The sequence below is a fragment of the Triturus cristatus genome, chromosome 3_1 (genome assembly GCF_964204655.1).
Source record: "Triturus cristatus chromosome 3_1, aTriCri1.1, whole genome shotgun sequence".
NCBI lineage: Eukaryota > Metazoa > Chordata > Amphibia > Caudata > Salamandridae > Triturus > Triturus cristatus.
The window spans coordinates 969,948,803-969,966,392 of NC_140583.1; the positions used below are offsets into that span (position 1 = coordinate 969,948,803).

At 42.5% G+C, this 17,590-nt stretch overlaps 1 long non-coding RNA gene across 2 annotated transcripts in view; it reads left to right on the plus strand.

The window, feature by feature from the left end:
- LOC146861335 (uncharacterized) overlaps nt 1-17,590 on the plus strand; it is a 148,830-nt gene that overhangs the window by 59,715 nt on the left and 71,525 nt on the right. For both annotated transcript variants that reach the window (XR_014979245.1, XR_014979244.1), the window contains exon 3: nt 12,481-12,606. This is a non-coding gene — a long non-coding RNA (uncharacterized LOC146861335). The remainder of the gene's footprint in view (nt 1-12,480; nt 12,607-17,590) is intronic.

Here is a 17,590-nt window from a genome sequence, read left to right on the forward strand (position 1 = left end):
GCTTGCGATGAGAAACTACCAGTTCGCGTTGAGAAAGCTGCCGCTCGAGTAAAAATCTCCTCGAGCAGCAGAAAACTACAGCTCGCACTGTGCAAGATGCCATTTTCAATGATTGCACAGTGCCGGTTGCTTGTCCGCACTGTGCAATCATTGAAAACAACATCTTGCACAGTGCGAACATGTTACTACGCAGTTCGCGAAGTGCTACGCGAAGCTCGCGTAGTGCGAACTGCACTTTGCGTAGCTTCGCGAAGTGCTACTTCGCGAACTACGCCCACCCTTAGTAAGATCACACAAATGACAAAGCACGTCGCTCTTCACAGCAGTAAGCGGTGCAAATGCTGTGTGTCTGCAATATCGACTCCTCACACACAAGCTCACCTCGCACCTGAAAAGCAGCATCCAGCTTGCAAGACATCTACCAATTTCAGTGAGTACAGCCAGCGCTTGCTGCAGAGTGCATGGAGCCTGTATTGAAGCAAGATTCTGGAGATTGCACGTGGGAAGGCTCAAGGTACAGTTGTACCATATGCCTGGTTAAACAGCAGCGCAACATATGCGTGAGCAGAGCTGAATCATAGGGATGCTTCAACAGAGTGAAATAATTTAGAAATGTACAGTGAAAACATACTCAACACCCCCAAGAACAGCCCGGAAGTCTCTCCTAAATGAACTTCAAGGGTATATGCCATGGGTTCATTGCATCCAGTGGTAGAGAGTTAATTCAGTGAATCATCTCACTGAACATTGGCTGGACTGGCAACTCGTTGCCAAAATTATGTAATGATCACGCATTCAGTATTAATAGATAGTCCAGGAGTTTTGGGTTCTCCGTCCAGCAGTCAGCGAGCAGCTGCCAGTGAAAGGAATATACGCACAAAACACAATAACCTCAGAATGCCAAAGATAAGGACATTGCATTCTTAAAGTAAATCCAATAATATAATGGAAAGATGATTACATCAGTAAGCCTGAAAGAATAACTCCTAGATCTCTCAGTGTGGAAATGTTAACCTCTTTCTCCATTTCCTTGATCATCTCATCTCAATACAGAACCAATTTCAGACAGTGCTGCAACAGGTGAGACCGATATGGCTCCACAACCTCTTCAATATTCCTCTTTCCTTGTCTTGTCCCACTCTGCAAACCTTTGCAGTGCTCTATACCAATACATAAGAAATGTATATTGTGTCTCCTTCATTTAAAAGCTCCATGCTGATATTTGAGCTCAGTTGTACAGTCTGCCCTACTTTTTATCTGTGAGACTTCTACCCAATTCTAGTTCCCATCTCTGTTTAGCTGATATTTTACGTGTCGTCTAACCTACTAATAAGTACTAACATAAAACCAAAATGGCATAAGTGTGATGTGTGGTATTCTTGAGACATTACTCAAAAGAGGTAAGCTGTGTTAGACTGTTTTCCTTTTCATTGGCTGAAGTACCCAGTGTCTGATATGAAAATAGGAAAATCTCTCAATTTCTGGAAGATTGTATTAGTGCTTAAGCTCTTTCAATTGTTTGATTTGGCGATTCTTACAAAAAGACTCGCCATCACCCATCTATTTTTGCTCTACTTTTGAATGGAATGCTCAGCACTTCTGAAAAGAATGTTCAGGTTTGAACCCTGGGTTAATACATACAGGAGTAATAGGAGAGGAAAATGTTGTGAGATCCTTTATGGACTGCTACCTTGTCATATATCACTATGGTTCCCTGCATAATGGGGGAAGAGTACAAACCACAGATTCTTTGAATTCTAGGGAGCCATGGAACCTTCTAAAGTGAAATGCCCATATCTAGATTCTCTATCTCACACCAGTGCTTTCAGCTTTCCATTTTCCTCCATTCCACCAGAAACCCCACCATTATGGCCCGATATTAAGGATAAATGTGTGGAACTGCTAACCCACCCTGTAAGAAATTGGGTTATTGGTTGAGGCGAGTTGCAGCACCATGGATCCCTCCTACATATAAAAAACAGTTAACACAATACTGAGACAACATGAAGCAATTATTAATTAACAAAAGAGAAATAAGAGGCCTTAAGGGTGTTCCTCAACGTCCATTACAGCAAGAAACAAAGGAAGGTAAATTCCCCGATGAGGGTCTCATCTATGGTATTGTTTACATTTCAGTCCTTTATAGGTGATTCATTGGGACCATTATCAGGCTTGGTGAGGTACCAACATATTAAAGATGCTAGTGAAAGCAAAATATAAAAAGGAGAATCAATAAACATTACATTTTATGATTAACAATGTAAGAAACTGTGGTTAATGGTTGAGGAAGTCCCACTTAGGCAACAATACAATCCTTGTCAGGCTGAACCACAAAGTCACTAAATTAACCTATGCTTAACCCGTTGATAGCTTGGCACAAAGCAATCAGGCTTAACTTAGAGGCAATGTGTAAAGTATTTATTCATCATCTCAAACAATAATAAAGTAAAAACACAACACAAGAAAAATTCCAAACCAATTTAGAGAAATAGTCAATTTTAACAAATCCATTGAAACCAGAACAACAAAAATCTAATCACTAGAACCTTAGATAGGCAATTTCAAAGATTTACATAGAAATAGCACCTGAAAACACACAGTGCCACTCATGGTGATCTGGTCATACTAGACCGGGAGAAAGTCACAACTTCAGACTGACTGAGATGGAGCATGTGCCAGGCACAGGTTTCAGGGGAGTCCCACTGTAAAAGTTACCTTTTCAAAGTCCAGCGCAAAGAGTTCTATTCGGGGTGGAGGAGGTCGAGAGGAGCGGGACAGCATCGCGGATGGTCGTCTTGTAGCACGAAGATTCTGTCGAGCATCACAGATGCCATTGCTGGAGCATTACGTTGGCAATCGTTGCTGTAGCGTGAAGTTTAGATCTTGTGCTGTCGATCATCAATGATGGCCGCTTAGGCGCATAAGTCTGGTTTACCAGAGCTTCACATTGGTAGTCATTGCAGAGGGAAGAATTTCAGTGCGAACGGCCTGTTCTCAGTCACAATGAGCTCAAAACGTCAGGATTTCACCTTCTTTCATAGGAGGAGTTCAACTGATGCCAGTCAAGGGTTCAAGACCTGGGAAGGCACCTCTTGGGGATCAGTAACTCACCCCAGCAGAGGCCAGCAGGTCTCAAGCAGGTTCAGTTGCAGGTCCAGGCGGGCCCAGTGCAGCAGGTCAGCTGGGCAATGCACAGAGGCCTCTGGAGCGTATTGTGGCCCTGTAGCTTAGACAGGAGGTCAGCCAACTGACCTTTGAAGTCACTCAGGTAGCCTAGGATGAAGCGAGCAGTTCCAGTGTTCCTTCTCAGAGAGCAGAGCAGTCCTGAGGCCTCTGGTGATCAAGGCAGTCCTCAAGCAGCAGGGCAGTCCCCTGGTATTGGCAGGGCAGCCCTCAGGGGAACAAGGCAGACCTCAAGCAGCAAGGCGGTCTTCTGGGGAACAAGGCAATCCTTCTTTTGTAATGTCCACAGGTCGAGGAGTGTCCTCAAAAGTGGCTCTGGTGGTCCAATATATATATACCTTGTGCAAGCGTTTGAGGTGGGGGGATTCCCTATACTATCCACACATCTGATTCTGGAAAATTCTTCACTTCCCCTGTCAAGGCTCCAAGAAGTCTGGAGTGAGAAAAAAACTAGTGTTCCTTTATGTGTGCTAGCCCTTTGGAGTATAAGTGGGGTAAAGCACAGCTCTGACGCCAGCCATCCTGGCAGGATGGCCCATCCTGCCCACATCTAGTCCTGTTTTGCCTCACTGTCTGGGAGCAATACAAAAATCCAACAGCAGAGCGATTCATAGTCATGTAACCCAGGACACCGGCTAAGGCACAAATGGTTAGGACAAGAAAACGCCAACCTTCTAAATGTGGCATTTTATGAATTGTAACTTAAATTCCAACTTTAGCATTAAAGAGGGTTTTAAATTACAATTCATTTGAGTGCAAACACCATATTCCTATCTGCTACCAATCAAAATGTATCCTTTATAAAAATAATACAGTAACCCAATGATGTTCAATTGGAGAGATAGGCCTTACAATAGTGTATGGCCTTCAACCCCCATCCTAGCTTTCGAGGGAAAAAGGTATTCATGAATGGCCAACCACTAGAGATGGTTAACAACTTCACGTACCTTGGCATGCACCTAGCAAATGATAACAAATGGCGCAAACACATTGAAATGGCCACCCTGCGATTTAAACAATTATCCGGTGCCTTAAGCAGGGAATTCAACAAATCTTTTACAAAACCAATAAACCCTGTACTACAAGTTTATGAAGCCAAGGCCTTAAGCTCTGTGCTTTATGGGGCAGAGCTATGGGGTTTTGACCAGTTAGCAACTTTATCCAGCGTTGAACATAAATTCTTTCGAAGTATAACTGGTCTTCCCCAGAGCACTCCTCTGATTCCTCTTAGATATGAATTAGGTAGGAGGTCTATTCTGGATATTGCAAAACTTCGACCGGTTCTATACTGGCGGAGACTCTGGACTACTCCTGAGCTCTCCCATTATGCTAACGGTCTTATGGACATTATAAAAACAGATGTTTTCCATAAAATTGGTTGGCTGAAGAACCTGCATGAGACACTGAAAGACATGGGTATGGAGGGGTTATGGTGTGACCCGGTGGCCGCTCCGTTTCCATCAAAGAGATCCCTCAAAATGGCATACTGGGAAAGAGTTGAATTCCAGGTATGGAGTAGAGATTCTGGGATGTCCGGTAGCTATTTAGAGGCTAAAATTACTCCTGCACTAGAATCATATTGGGATTCGGTTACTAATGTCGGTGACAGGAAACTTTACTTCCAGTTCAGAGCTGGTTCTCTGCCTCTTCGGTCTTTGACTGGAAGGTGGGCTAGGGCACAGGAGGAACCATGCCCTGCTTGTGGGGCACAAACAGAAACAACTGCCCACTTTTTGTTTGCCTGTCCGGCATTTACTATCCCAAGGCGCGTTTGGCTCTCTCCCATGTGTAAGATCCTTGGTACCAGGAGCAGCGCTGTGGCATTACGAATCCTGCGCACTAGCTCCCTAACAATCATTTCTGTGGCCTTAGCTAAATATCTGGGATGGGCGTGGTCTCCACGGAGAAAAGCGATCAAGCACACCTTAGAAGTCCCCTAATTAAATTGGAGCTTGGGTCTCTTCTGTGCCTCAAGACCTGTTTTATAATCTAGTGATCAAGATTTCACAGTAGTTTGTGAGTCTTTTTAACCTTGTACATCTTTTCGTCAGTATTTTGACTTGTTTAATGTTTTTTTAACATACTTTTTAATGTATTTATTAATGTTTTGTACTTTCGTGGGCACAAAATATTGTGCTCTTTGTTTTATGTTTGTGTCTTTTATGATTCATTTTAAATCGAATAAAGACTGATGATGATGATGATAATGAATAGTGTAAAACAACTTCAGGATTTTTTTCACGGACATATTAAACTTAAAAACACATGTTCTACTTTTTAAATACAATGCACCCTGCCATACGAGCCTTTAGGGCCTACTTTAGGGGTGACTTAGATGTATTAAAAAGGAAGGATTATAACTAGCAAAAGGTTTACTTTGTCAGGTTGAAATGGCAATTCAAAACTGCACTACAGGCTACAATGGCAGACCTGAGGCATGTTTTTAAAGACTACTTTAGGGTGTGGCACAATTAGTGCGGCAGGCCCACTAGTAGCATTTGATTACAGGCCCTAGGTACATGTAGTATGATTTACTAAAGATCTACAAGTTGATTATATGTGCCAGTTAGGTGTAGGCCAATTCTATCATGTTTTAGGGAGAAAGCACAAGCACTTTACCACTGGTTAGCAGGGACAAAGTGCAAAGAGGCTTAATGCCAACAAAAATGGGTTCAGCAACAAAAGGCAAAAAAGGGTCAGATCCAACATACCCTATGACACCAGTCTCTATGTATATTTCACCGCTATTCTCAGAGTTTTGTACAATCAAATATATCTGTTTATCAGGACCTGCAAAGGCTATAGGATCATTTGAGGTAGAGTGTGGTATGGTAAACCAGGGATGTTGAATGTATAACGTAGTAATGGAATATAATGTATAAACGTAGTAGTGGAATTGTATTACAGGGATGGAATGTAGAATGATGTGAGGCTTGGAGAAGGAGCTGCGCAGTGAGCTGGAGGTGTCTGCACACCTCTTCGGTATACACCGCTGTTCTCTCAGACCTGGTGCTGAATAAAGGAACTTAACCTCACTGAAGTGTGCTATGTTCATTTACGAACTAGAGTAATCAGCAGTGTCTGAAAAAGATAGAGGATCTTTGTTAGAATCCTCTTTTTAATTATTGTAACTCTGTCAAGCCAGGAGAAGTGCTGCAGTCTGAAGATCAGTTGTTAATTCTTTCAGTAGTTGGGATTTGTTTAATGTTACCAATTGTGGGATAGAGGGGCCAAATTTGACCCACAAGCATGCTATTGCTGTTGCCCTCATTTAATTGGTAATAATTTCTTGAGGTCCTGTGTTTGATTTGGGTGTGGGTGTAGTAGTAAGGTCTCTGACTTCCCCACGTTCATCTTAACTCCTGAAACAGATCTGTATAGTTCCATGTCCTCTAGGAGGGGCTCCACAATGTCATCTGCGAACTTAGTCAAAAAAAGACACCTTACACCATTTTGACCCCCTTTATCTTTTCTCTATCTCTAAATGCATTGGCAGGGCTCTAAGATTAGTGCAAATATCAGAGTTGAGAGTGGGCACCCCTGGCTCGTGCTTTGTTCGATACGGAGCAACTCAAAGTTTGTGCAGTCACCTGGAAATGAGTCATTGGGGATTGGGAGCTAGCTAGAGCTCTGTTTTGGAATCCATGCCCAACACTCATTGCCTGTAGAACCTGTTTCATGATCATCCAGTCAACTCTGATGAATGCCATATGTGTATCCATTGAGTGCAACAGGATGCTCTTGTGTTTCACTTGGTCATTCTCTGATATGTAGCAGCTTTTAATACTGTTATGCATTGGTGGCCAGGAATAAAGCTGACCAAGTTAGGCAGAGAAGCTACCAAGCTTTTGCGAAAATGCTTGTGAAGATTTCTATATCAATATTTAAAAATGAAATTAGCATAGAGGAGGGACAGAGTGTCGGACTTTTGGGATAAGTAGAAAAGTAGACTGTGTCATTGTCTCTGCAATATCCTATGCATCCCCAAAACTGTTATATATATGTATATATAGATTAGTTACTATCAGTTCTATTGATGTACAAAATGTTTTAGAAAAAAGCACATATTACTTCTTCTATAGCAATGGGTTAATCCAAGTTATTCCTCCAGTCTAGAGGAATGTTGCATTGGAGTACCTCTAGAGCTATTGATGAATTGTCTGAGGTGTTGTGAGTTCTTTGTTATACAGTGAATCTCTAACACTGTTTTGCATGTCATGTCTCTCATTTGTACCTCCCCTAAGCATCTATGATGTTATGCACTCTCCTAACTGTAATTGTCACCTTCAGTTGTGATACCAGATGTTTTCTAGCCATTTTCGCAGCTGAAATATACTTCTGCATTGTATGCAGAAGAACGTGCTCTGCCTTATCAAAGTCCATCGCTTTCACTTGGGCATGCATATTCAGAATTTGCCACCTTATTTTGTTAGATCCTGATTGCTTATGATTCCCCAATAGTTCCTGAAAGCTGAGTTTCCAGATCTTCCCTCAATTGTGCTTTGAGACTTCTCATGTAAGAATTTATTGATAGCAGCTTGCCCATTGGGACAAGCTTTGATGAAGGTTCCCTATCTCTCATTGAAGACACAATCACAGGACCAATGATGGCAACATATGTAGTGCATTACATAAAGGGCAAGTGGGCATATAGCAATTAATAACCAATGGCTCTCAACCACTATGGCCGGAATGTTTTGGACATGCACACTGGGTTTTTGAATTCATAGTGGCCAAAACGGAGAACCCCAGTATGACATGAGGATCACAAGATGGCTGAATAAAACCAAGAGCGATATCTCTATAAAAGAGATGCTGAGAGCGAAAGGGGAAAAGCACAAAGGTGAAGGACAATTTCATTACAAGACCGGAGACTATCATTATGCAGCAAATGCTAGCCTCCGTTTGTCTTTAATGAAATCAAGATTCTCTCTGCATAATAATTGGAGAATCGTCATTCCCCTATCTAGGCATTCCCAGTCTTGAGAAACTGAATAAATATATGTGACAAGGCTCTCAAAATACTTCTTGCAACAATTGCTATAGATGATATGGGAGTAAGTGGCAGCAATCAGAGGTGCTGAAAGACTATCTGAGAGACAGAGAAATATATCAACAAACGAGCATACAGTGGATGATCAATTGGAGGAGAGCCATCATATCCGCATCAGACTTGTGAGAAGCGGATTGATGCCCATGAATTAATACCAGTGGAATAAGGTGTGTTCAAAAGAGGGCACACAACACTGGACTACTGATTTAGCCCACGTCTATTGTCTGGAAATGTATTGAAATCATGTTGCTTTTTTATTATCTTTAAGGTGGCATTTGACATGGTAAACTGAGCAATACTTTGGGAAACACTTATGGCCATATTTATCATTTCTTCACACAACGTAACACAGCAAGACAAGTTGCTGTGCTGTGTTATGTGAAAAAGAGAGGGCAGGAAGGCACCACATCTATCAAGATATGGCTCATTCCTGCTCTCTCTTTGTGCTGGTGCACTTTTGGCTACCTAGTGCCAATGTCGGCACCCTTGTACCATGGTCCAAGGATGCCTACATTGCAGGCAGGATTGTTTTTGTGCAGGGAGGGACACCTACCTACACAAAAAAAAGGTCCTTTGAGCTTTTTCCTCCTTCTACATGTGCTGCAGAATGTAGAACACATAGAAAGAAGGAAAACAAGGTGAAATAAAGATATTTCTCCTTGTTGCGTCACACTTGGGAAGGTGTAGCATTTTGATGCTTTCCTAGGTCTACCTCTCATGGTTAATCTGGGAATGTACCAAAATCCATGGGTAAATGCGTGGGAATACCGACACTCCACCCATGGAACATCTCTCTGGAGCAGAGTAACGCACAGCAGCGACTTGCGCTGCCTTGAGATACTCCAGATTTGCCAAGCACATCAGGGCCACACAAGCTGGCCTTGCATGACTTGGTAAACCTCATCTAGGTTTTGCATCACTCTTACATTACTTGCATGGTGCAAGGGCAGTGCAAACCTGGAATACTGTCAATTCTTCAAAATACGCATAGGGGAAATTGGGTTAGAGTAGAATTAAATCAAGACGGTCCGTTGTCAAGAAAAGTTCCCATCAAGAATTCCTTACACCAGGGTTGTGTACTGGCCCTGACTGCATTTGCGCTTTACCTTATGGATTGGCCCACTATACCATTGGGCTCACTTTCTTTTTCAGCTAAAATAGGAGGATGGCACGTACCCTGCCTTTTATACTCTGATGACTTGGTTGTTATAGAGACAACTCAAATAAGTTTACCAAGGAAATTGAATGCTTCTGCTAAATTTCGTTAAAAAAAAAGATTTCAACAATTAATATGAAAAATATCAAAACAATGGTTTTTAGGCATAAGAAGAAAAAGCACTAATTGTTTATAAGCAAATTAAGGGTAGAGGAAATGTTCGCCTATAGATAACTTGAAATCCTTTATACCTCCAATTTGGATTGGAAGATTAAGTAAAATCCAGGGCTTTACCAGTGTAAGGTTATGGAAGTTTAATAGGGACCCTCCCTTCTATCAGTGTTAAATGCATTCAAAGCATTTGTACAGAATGACTATAGATGAGTGGGTTTTAAAATTGGAACAGATTTGAGGGCATGTGTATAAAAGCATTTTCAAATCATCCTAAGTATTCTATAATTTAAATAATAAGGTTGAAAACAAGATTAGTATCTTCATACTTTATAATTATGAACTTTATTCTGAAATTTTGGAATAGATTACTATCATGAGGATAAAATTGTGTTTTATTGTAAAAATGAATTGTTGTATAGTGACCGGAGGTGGACTAAGAGTGTAAGAGGACTGAAGAAAATGAGAGTTGGTCTGGTTTCTTTAGACTCACCATCCTCTGATGCTCCTGTGAGAATCTCTCGATCTGACCTAAATATGAAAATAGAAATTATATCTTGGGTTCAGGATCTACAATATTTGCAATTAAAGAACTCGTTTTCCCACTTTATAGACTCTTGAATTAACGATTCAACATTTCTGTTCATGTCAATGCTTCCGGACCAAACCATGTGACAGAAATTAAAAATATAGGAACGGAGCTCACCCTATATTTGCTTCGGACTATGTTAGACAATAGGATACCGAAAGCAGGAGTGGGCATTTTAGACAACATATCTATTACCACTAAAATAGTTGTGTGTTTATTGGATTGGGGCAGATCAGTAATTAAATCAATACCAAGTTTTGCCATGGTAGTGGCAGAATTGGCAAAGGTTACAGCAACCTAGAAGAGGCAATATGTTATGCTTTATTACGGGGATAGGTGGGGCAGATAGAGACATTGTGATACACATCCTGATGAATGGATTCCCACCAGAAGGTATGTAAGCAATTGTCCAGGGTTTAATGTATTCCTGGATGCCCAGGAAGGGGAGTTTCATAACTCCAAGTCTTGGTCTGGTATGTATAGTGTATAGTTTGTCTGCATGGAAATAGTATCTTTCTTTTATAGTGTTGTGTGGTTTCTTGATCCATGTTTCTGGGGAATGTTTTTTGTATTGGTCCTTTACTCTGTCCATAAAGGTATTCACATCACTTGTGATGGCCACTATCTTGCCTGGAGGAATTATATTGGGTGGCATGTCGGTGTCATAAGTGCCTTCTGGGTGTCCTAACCTATTGCAATTGTTTAGCCTCTGGGCAATATGTGATAAGGAAGTCAAAGTCACTAAAGAAGTGAAGCCAGTGCATTTGCCGTGGGGTAAGGACCTTCAGGGAGGACCTGGCTTGGCAGTTCGGGCTGGACTGTTCCCACAAGGAACAGGGTCAAGACTGATTTGCATATGGCTAGGTCCAAACTGGGGTGGTGCGGTGAGCAAAAGAATGATGGATTAAACGCAGATCCTTGTGACTGGGGGGTGAATGTTTGCATTGTCCAGCATTCCGTCCATCAATTGTTTCTTTTGCATATGTCACCCTAAGTGGGAAGGGTATGCCCAGACGTGGGTCCCGTGCTCACTGCACCACTGGCTGATGAAGGGTGATGCCCTGAAACCGATCCCAGGATGCTTGTTTCCGGTCCAGGGAGGACCTGACTTGGCAGTTCGGGCTGGACTGTTCTCATACAGGGTCAGGACTGATTTGCATATGGCTAGGTCCATACTGGGGTGGTGTAATGAGCAAAAGAATGATGGATTGAACCTAGATCCTTGTGACTGGGGATGAATGTTTGCATTGTCCAGCATGCTGTCCATCAATTGTTTCTTTTGCATATCTCTTCCTGAAGGGCCTGAACAATGGCAGTTAACTGTTCTGTGTCAGGGAAGAATTAATGTAAGGCTTGTGCTAAGGGGTCCATGACCACATCGCCAAGGGTAACCTAAATGTTGTGGCTTGGCTTTCTGTTGCGAGCCACTCAACTGAACTCCAGGCTCTTACGATGGGGTAACATTATTCCCTCAATCCCAGTGGAATCTAACACGGCAGCAATGATTAGACACACTGCGTCCTTGTGTGTTCCCAGGGGGAGGGGTTTGGGATAGGAGAGAAAGAAATCACCAGCTCTTCCAATGGGGCGGATTCTCTATGTCAGGGCTGCTGGGCTCAGGACAACGTGTAGGGTATTGACTCTGAATACTAGACCACCAAAACCGGGATTAATTGTATTGAAGGATGCTTGTCCTGCAATGAAAAGTACTAATTACCACTGCTTTTGTGATGACAGCATAACATACTTGTATACATATTACAGTGACATTCACATGATACTCAGCGTAGTCCTAACATCTCTTTCTCAGGAAGAGGTTTCCAGCAGTAATATGCCATGAGCACCAATAGTTTTGCTGCAGATCCAAAGAAGAAACAAGTTCAAGGTATAATAAACACTCCGTCTCTTAACCATGCAATTTCTCTTCCAAGTACAACCAACACTCACTATCCGTGCAATTTGTGCCTCAGTGTCTCTTCCAAGTACAACCAACATTCAGTTTCTTAAAGCCTTCAGATTGACTGCAGTTCGTGGCTCAAAGTCTCAATATTCCTTTGTTTTTATAGGTGCAGCTATTAGAGAAATTACGTCTTTCTAAATTTCTTGGTCAACCTCAAGTGTTACTGTCACTGATTCTGATAAGGGGAAAGGCACTCTTCCATGAAAATACAATACGGAAATCAAGCACTGCATAAATAAGACGGGCCGCACTGTCTCTGCGCGCGAAGACGTGACCTTGTTTTAGCTTGTTCGTGGCCTTTTGAATCGCGTTTGCCTAAACGTGATGAGCATGGTCTATTTCACCTTTCTTGTGTTTCCAATTTATAGGGAATGCGGTAGATGCACCTGAAGTCTAGAGTGGAGGCGGAGCACCAGAACATGATCAGACCCCTGGAGAGTCGCCGCGGCAGTGGGACGGGAAGCTGGAGGAGCGGACTCTGCCGCAGGAGCCAGGTGAGTGGTTGCCAGGATCAAACCAAGTCAAGCAATGGGTTCTTGGGCAAAGCGACTTAAATAGTCTCGGGTGGCTGAGTCAGTGCACATGTCTGATTGTCAGAAATTAGTACACTAGTGAAATTATCCACTTGTCTTTCCTACAGGTTGTGCACATATTTGGCGGTTTGCACATCGGCACGTAGAAGCAGTGCTAACTCGTGAATGTCGGCAGTTAGCACACTGGTGTAATTATCCATTTATTTTTCCTATACGTTTTGACGGTTTGCGCAAGGGCACGTGGAAGGAATGCCAACTCGTGAAAGGCACATTGTAAACAAGCAGTACTAAATAGTTCTCATGCTTATTAGCATATGAATCGTCATCCACTCGATATACAGTGTGAATAAACAACCATTGGCACCTACCACTGCCACCAGGGTTACCATAGGAAAATAAGTAGTTGTTTCTCGCCACTACTACACAATGTTTACTGCTACCGCTACCAGCATTAAGGGGCACAGTTCAGAGGTATGTGGCTGTGCGGTGGCCCATACAGTGTGATGTGGTGTGACACATGACATACGGGGTGACCATTCTCCTCACCATCCATGAATGGACCACTCTGGTCTACCTATAAGCTTGCGCCAAGCACGCAATCCTACTCCCCCCTATGGCCCATTCATTGAGACAGATCTGAAATGTATCCTCAACTGTTTGTATCCTAGAATACTGTTGAGACATACTCTAACTCACAAAAGGGTTGTTGTTTGCATTGAGGACCTGATTTGGATTAAATCTGGAAGCATTTGTATTTAGTTGTGGTCTTGGGGCTTATGGAACCTGCATTACCTGAGGTTGGGGAACCAGAAGATTTTGCGGGCTTTGCCTCTGTACATGCTGTGTTTCAACTGGATTATTATTTTGAGGTTGCAAATTAACATTCCCGCTTCTAGTGGCCCAAATTGCTGCAAACGTGATAAGGATTTGACGTCTTCAAAGTCGCCACATCAATCCCTGTTCTCAGATCAATTGGAAAACCACAACCTCTACCTTGTTGTGGAAACCCTTGCATTATTAGGACTCCCTGTTGATACACTTCCTGCATGGGATCAACATTCCCAACTAACTGTAAAATCTGACCTCGCTGTGCAGCTTTTATCTGTACCACCATCAACTTCTCCTTCAGTTTCTTGTGCTTCATCTCCAATTCATTAGTGCAATACTGCGCATACCTCAAGAACTCATCAATTGAATTCTGCCAACAAATCAGATGCTGTTGAGTCATGCTAATTTCATGTTTCAATCCCTGCACAAAATGTCCCAAGCCTGTGGGTTCAATAGTCTCGGTACCACTGTACTGTTTTAATGCTTGCAGCATTTTCTCATAATAGGAATGCATTGTTTCTTTGGACTCGTGGGTCATTCTGTCAATCTCTAGCCAATCAATATCTTTAGGGGATACCTTCGATTTTAAAAATGTAATCACCTGCTAATACTTTTTCATCACTACTAGCGATGTAGCCTTTGTAACAGGATGAATCATTGGCTCCTTATCAGGCCATTCTACAGCTACTTACAATCAGCCCACAAGTCTCTCAGAACAACTTCAATCAAAGTTTTCAAATCTGTCCACAAAAACACTGATATTTTCACAAACCAATCAACCTGTTTGTACCACTCCACTGGTTTCTCTCTCAGTTTTAGGAAATCATTTATGATTGACGCAAGATCACTCCTACTCAAAGGCACATAGAAATTACCATCACCGGGCACTTTTCTCAATGGAAAATTCGATGCACCCTCTTTGTCTTATATAGATAGATGCAGCTCTACCCTTGGTTTCTTTTGTTTTTAATTTATTTCCCATCGACCTTCCCTTCTATCTAGTTCACTCCACTTTCGGATAAGGCTAATTAATTCCTTAATTTGGAATTTAATTCCTGATGTTCTGATGCTAGTGATGTCCTCGTCATTAAAGCATGCACAGTAACTTTTCTGCAATGTTTTGATCCTATTCAAATCAATTTTGTATTTCTCAGCCAACTCGGACAACCTTTCATAAACCTGTCCTGCATGCCTTCTAACATCTTTACACTTGAACACAAGTTCATTCTCATGGTATGTAGCTAATTGGGGCAACTTAAGAGTTCCAAGTATGAATTATTCAAATTCCACTTTTAATTTGGCAACATCCACTTTGTTCTCTCTCACTTGAGACTGAAAAGTCTTGGTCCTGATCTTTCACCTTCAGTCAAGGTTTCTATTTGCTTAATCCAGTCATCAAGTTCTCGAGCACTAAACCCAGGTTGTTCTGCATGGGTATTTAACAATTATTCTGGATTTGCATTGGGTGGTGAATTCAAAGGAAGCATATCAGAACTTGGCAAAGCCATAGGTATTTATGTCCTGGGGTACAGTAATTAACACTTTTTTAAATGTATTTATTTTTATTTGTTTATTGGCATTTAAGTAAAAGTACAGCAAGTCAAAGTTAAAGCATATGGTGCCAAATGTTACATGGAAAAAAATGATATCTAGAACATAACAAATAGAACACAACCAGAGCAGAAGCAGCATATTGTGATTACATGTGTAGGGGAGAATTCAACATCGCACATCAGCAGAGACAGCATGAGTATACAGAAATGAGTTGCACAATGATGATCGGCAGGAGAGAGCAATGAGAGAATAGCATAATACAATGGCAATGAACAAATCTCAAAGCATCTGGTTGAACATGAGTTGGAGGTTGGAGTGACTCAATGTTAGGAGTAGAATCGCGAGCAGTAGTTGAGCTTCGGGCTGCCAATCAAGCTATAAACGGACCCCAAATGTCTTTGGGCCTAGACGCTAATGGTAGTAGTTCCCAATATATACTTAGTTGTTCCTGACAGAATGTGGAGTCAAGGACCCAGGCTTTAATGTCGGGGTTTGCGCTTGCCCCAATGCATCGCAATCCTGTGCTTGGCTAGTAGCAGGAGCATAGCAAGAAAATTACGGTGTCCCATGGGGGCCTCCTTGACATACCCCAATAAGCACATTTTAGGAGAAGGCAACATGTTAATCCCCAGGATTGAATTGATTGAGTTTAATATCGCTTCCCAAAAGTTTGCTATGTCCGGGCAGCACCAGGCCATATGTAAGAATGAATAGTTTGGAAGCCTGCATCTCCAACAGTCCGCATCTGGGGAATACGAATATCCATATGCTTAAGTTGGAAAGGAGTTCTATAGATGCGGTGTAGGTATTTAAAATGTATTTAACGCAGTCTATAGTTGGGAGAGAGCATCTCTAGCTGCTCACAGCAGAATAGCCAATGTGCATCTGAAATGGGATCATCGAGTTCCTCATTCCAGCTCGCCAAGGCCTTGCGGTGTATTATTGGGAATGAAAGCTGCATAACACTGTACAGCCGGGTAATGAGCCTGTCTGAAGATTAATTTGTGAGCATAGAGTCTACTGCCGGAAGCGAGGGCGGGTGGCGGAAATGTGTCGTATAGTCTGCAACATGTCCCTCTGATGCTATAATACAATAATAGGTTTGAGAATCTTGAAGTATTGCCCGGCTCTGTTGTCGGGGGAGGTATGAAATTGTCATTGGGGTATATATCTACGAACGTGTCCCATCCCATGCTGTGCGCACGTGTTCCATTGCCCTTGTCTGAGAGTATTGGCGTCATTGGGTTTTGCGCTAGTGCAATGGATGGTGCAAATAGTACCGAGTGTCCCGCGCAGAGGCGGAGTCTATCCCAGCCCCAACGTAGTGTGTGTGAAGTGTCCAGTGTGGCATGTTGGCGTTTAAAGGGTTGATGTAGCACCACTGCTAATGTTAAAGGGGCTACACTGTCTGCCTAAACTGCAACATGGGATTGAAAGTGGGTGGGAAAGATCCAGTGGTGGAGAAACTGGGTCGGTGCACAAAAATTTTGACCAAATAATCAGTCTATCTTCTAGCCACGCGATTGTACGGCTGAAGTTCATGTCCCAGAGATCTTGGATGTCAGTGCTTAACCATATCCCCAAGTAGCAGACGGGCCGGCCGCCCATTGAATAGGATAGTCTGTGTCAAATGGGAGTGTGGTAGTGGTGAGTGGGAGCAGGGTGGATTTGGACCAATTGGTTTGTATGCCTGAAAGGCATCCAAATTTGGTAAGCTCGCGTAGGACTGGGTTTAGGTTATCTGTATGATCTCTCTGATATAATGTTATGTAATCAGAGTATAGCGATATAATCACATCTCTGGTGGGGAAGTTGAAGCCTCAAGTTTTATGGTGTTGTTGAATTCTTGCAGCAAGAGGTTTGAAATGATGTAGGAGGCAGCAGGTTGATTGTAGAAGAGGTTACTTTATTAAGTATAAGTAGTAGTAACACTCCAGCCTCAGTAGCTGATCTGGCATCAGGCTCAGATCCGGGCTCCTTGTAACTGACTCACTTCAAAACCTAACATTCTATTACTAAGGACAACCAGAATGCATTACAAACATTCAAATGGGCTAACACTAATTTACAACATACATCAGTGTTAGCAATAGGATACTACAGGGTTCCATTGCAATGGCAAACAGGAGGGGGGCAAAGGACACCTCTGCCTAGTGCCTTGAATGACATCAAATGGAGCTGAGATCAGTCCATTTGCGCGCAGCCTGGCAATGGGCTTAGAATACAGCAGCCTGATCTGACCAATAAATGAAGGGCTGAGACTGAGCCTAATAAGGATAGTGAAAAGATATGGCCATTCGAGTGAATCAAATGCCTTGGTGGCGTCAAACGCCGCCAGGGCGGGCGTCTGTGGGTCTATATGATGCAGGATAGAGAAAAAAGTTCATAAATTGTGGGCTGTGGAGCGCCTGGACAGTAATTAACACTTGGAGGCACTGTTGTGGTGGGCATGAAAAAAGGTGGCGATCTTTGGGGAAACCTTACGTGTGGGGAAAACCATGTCTGAATTAAAGTTGGATCTTCACTTGCGGCACATGGAGTATTCACTTGTGTCGGAACCAAA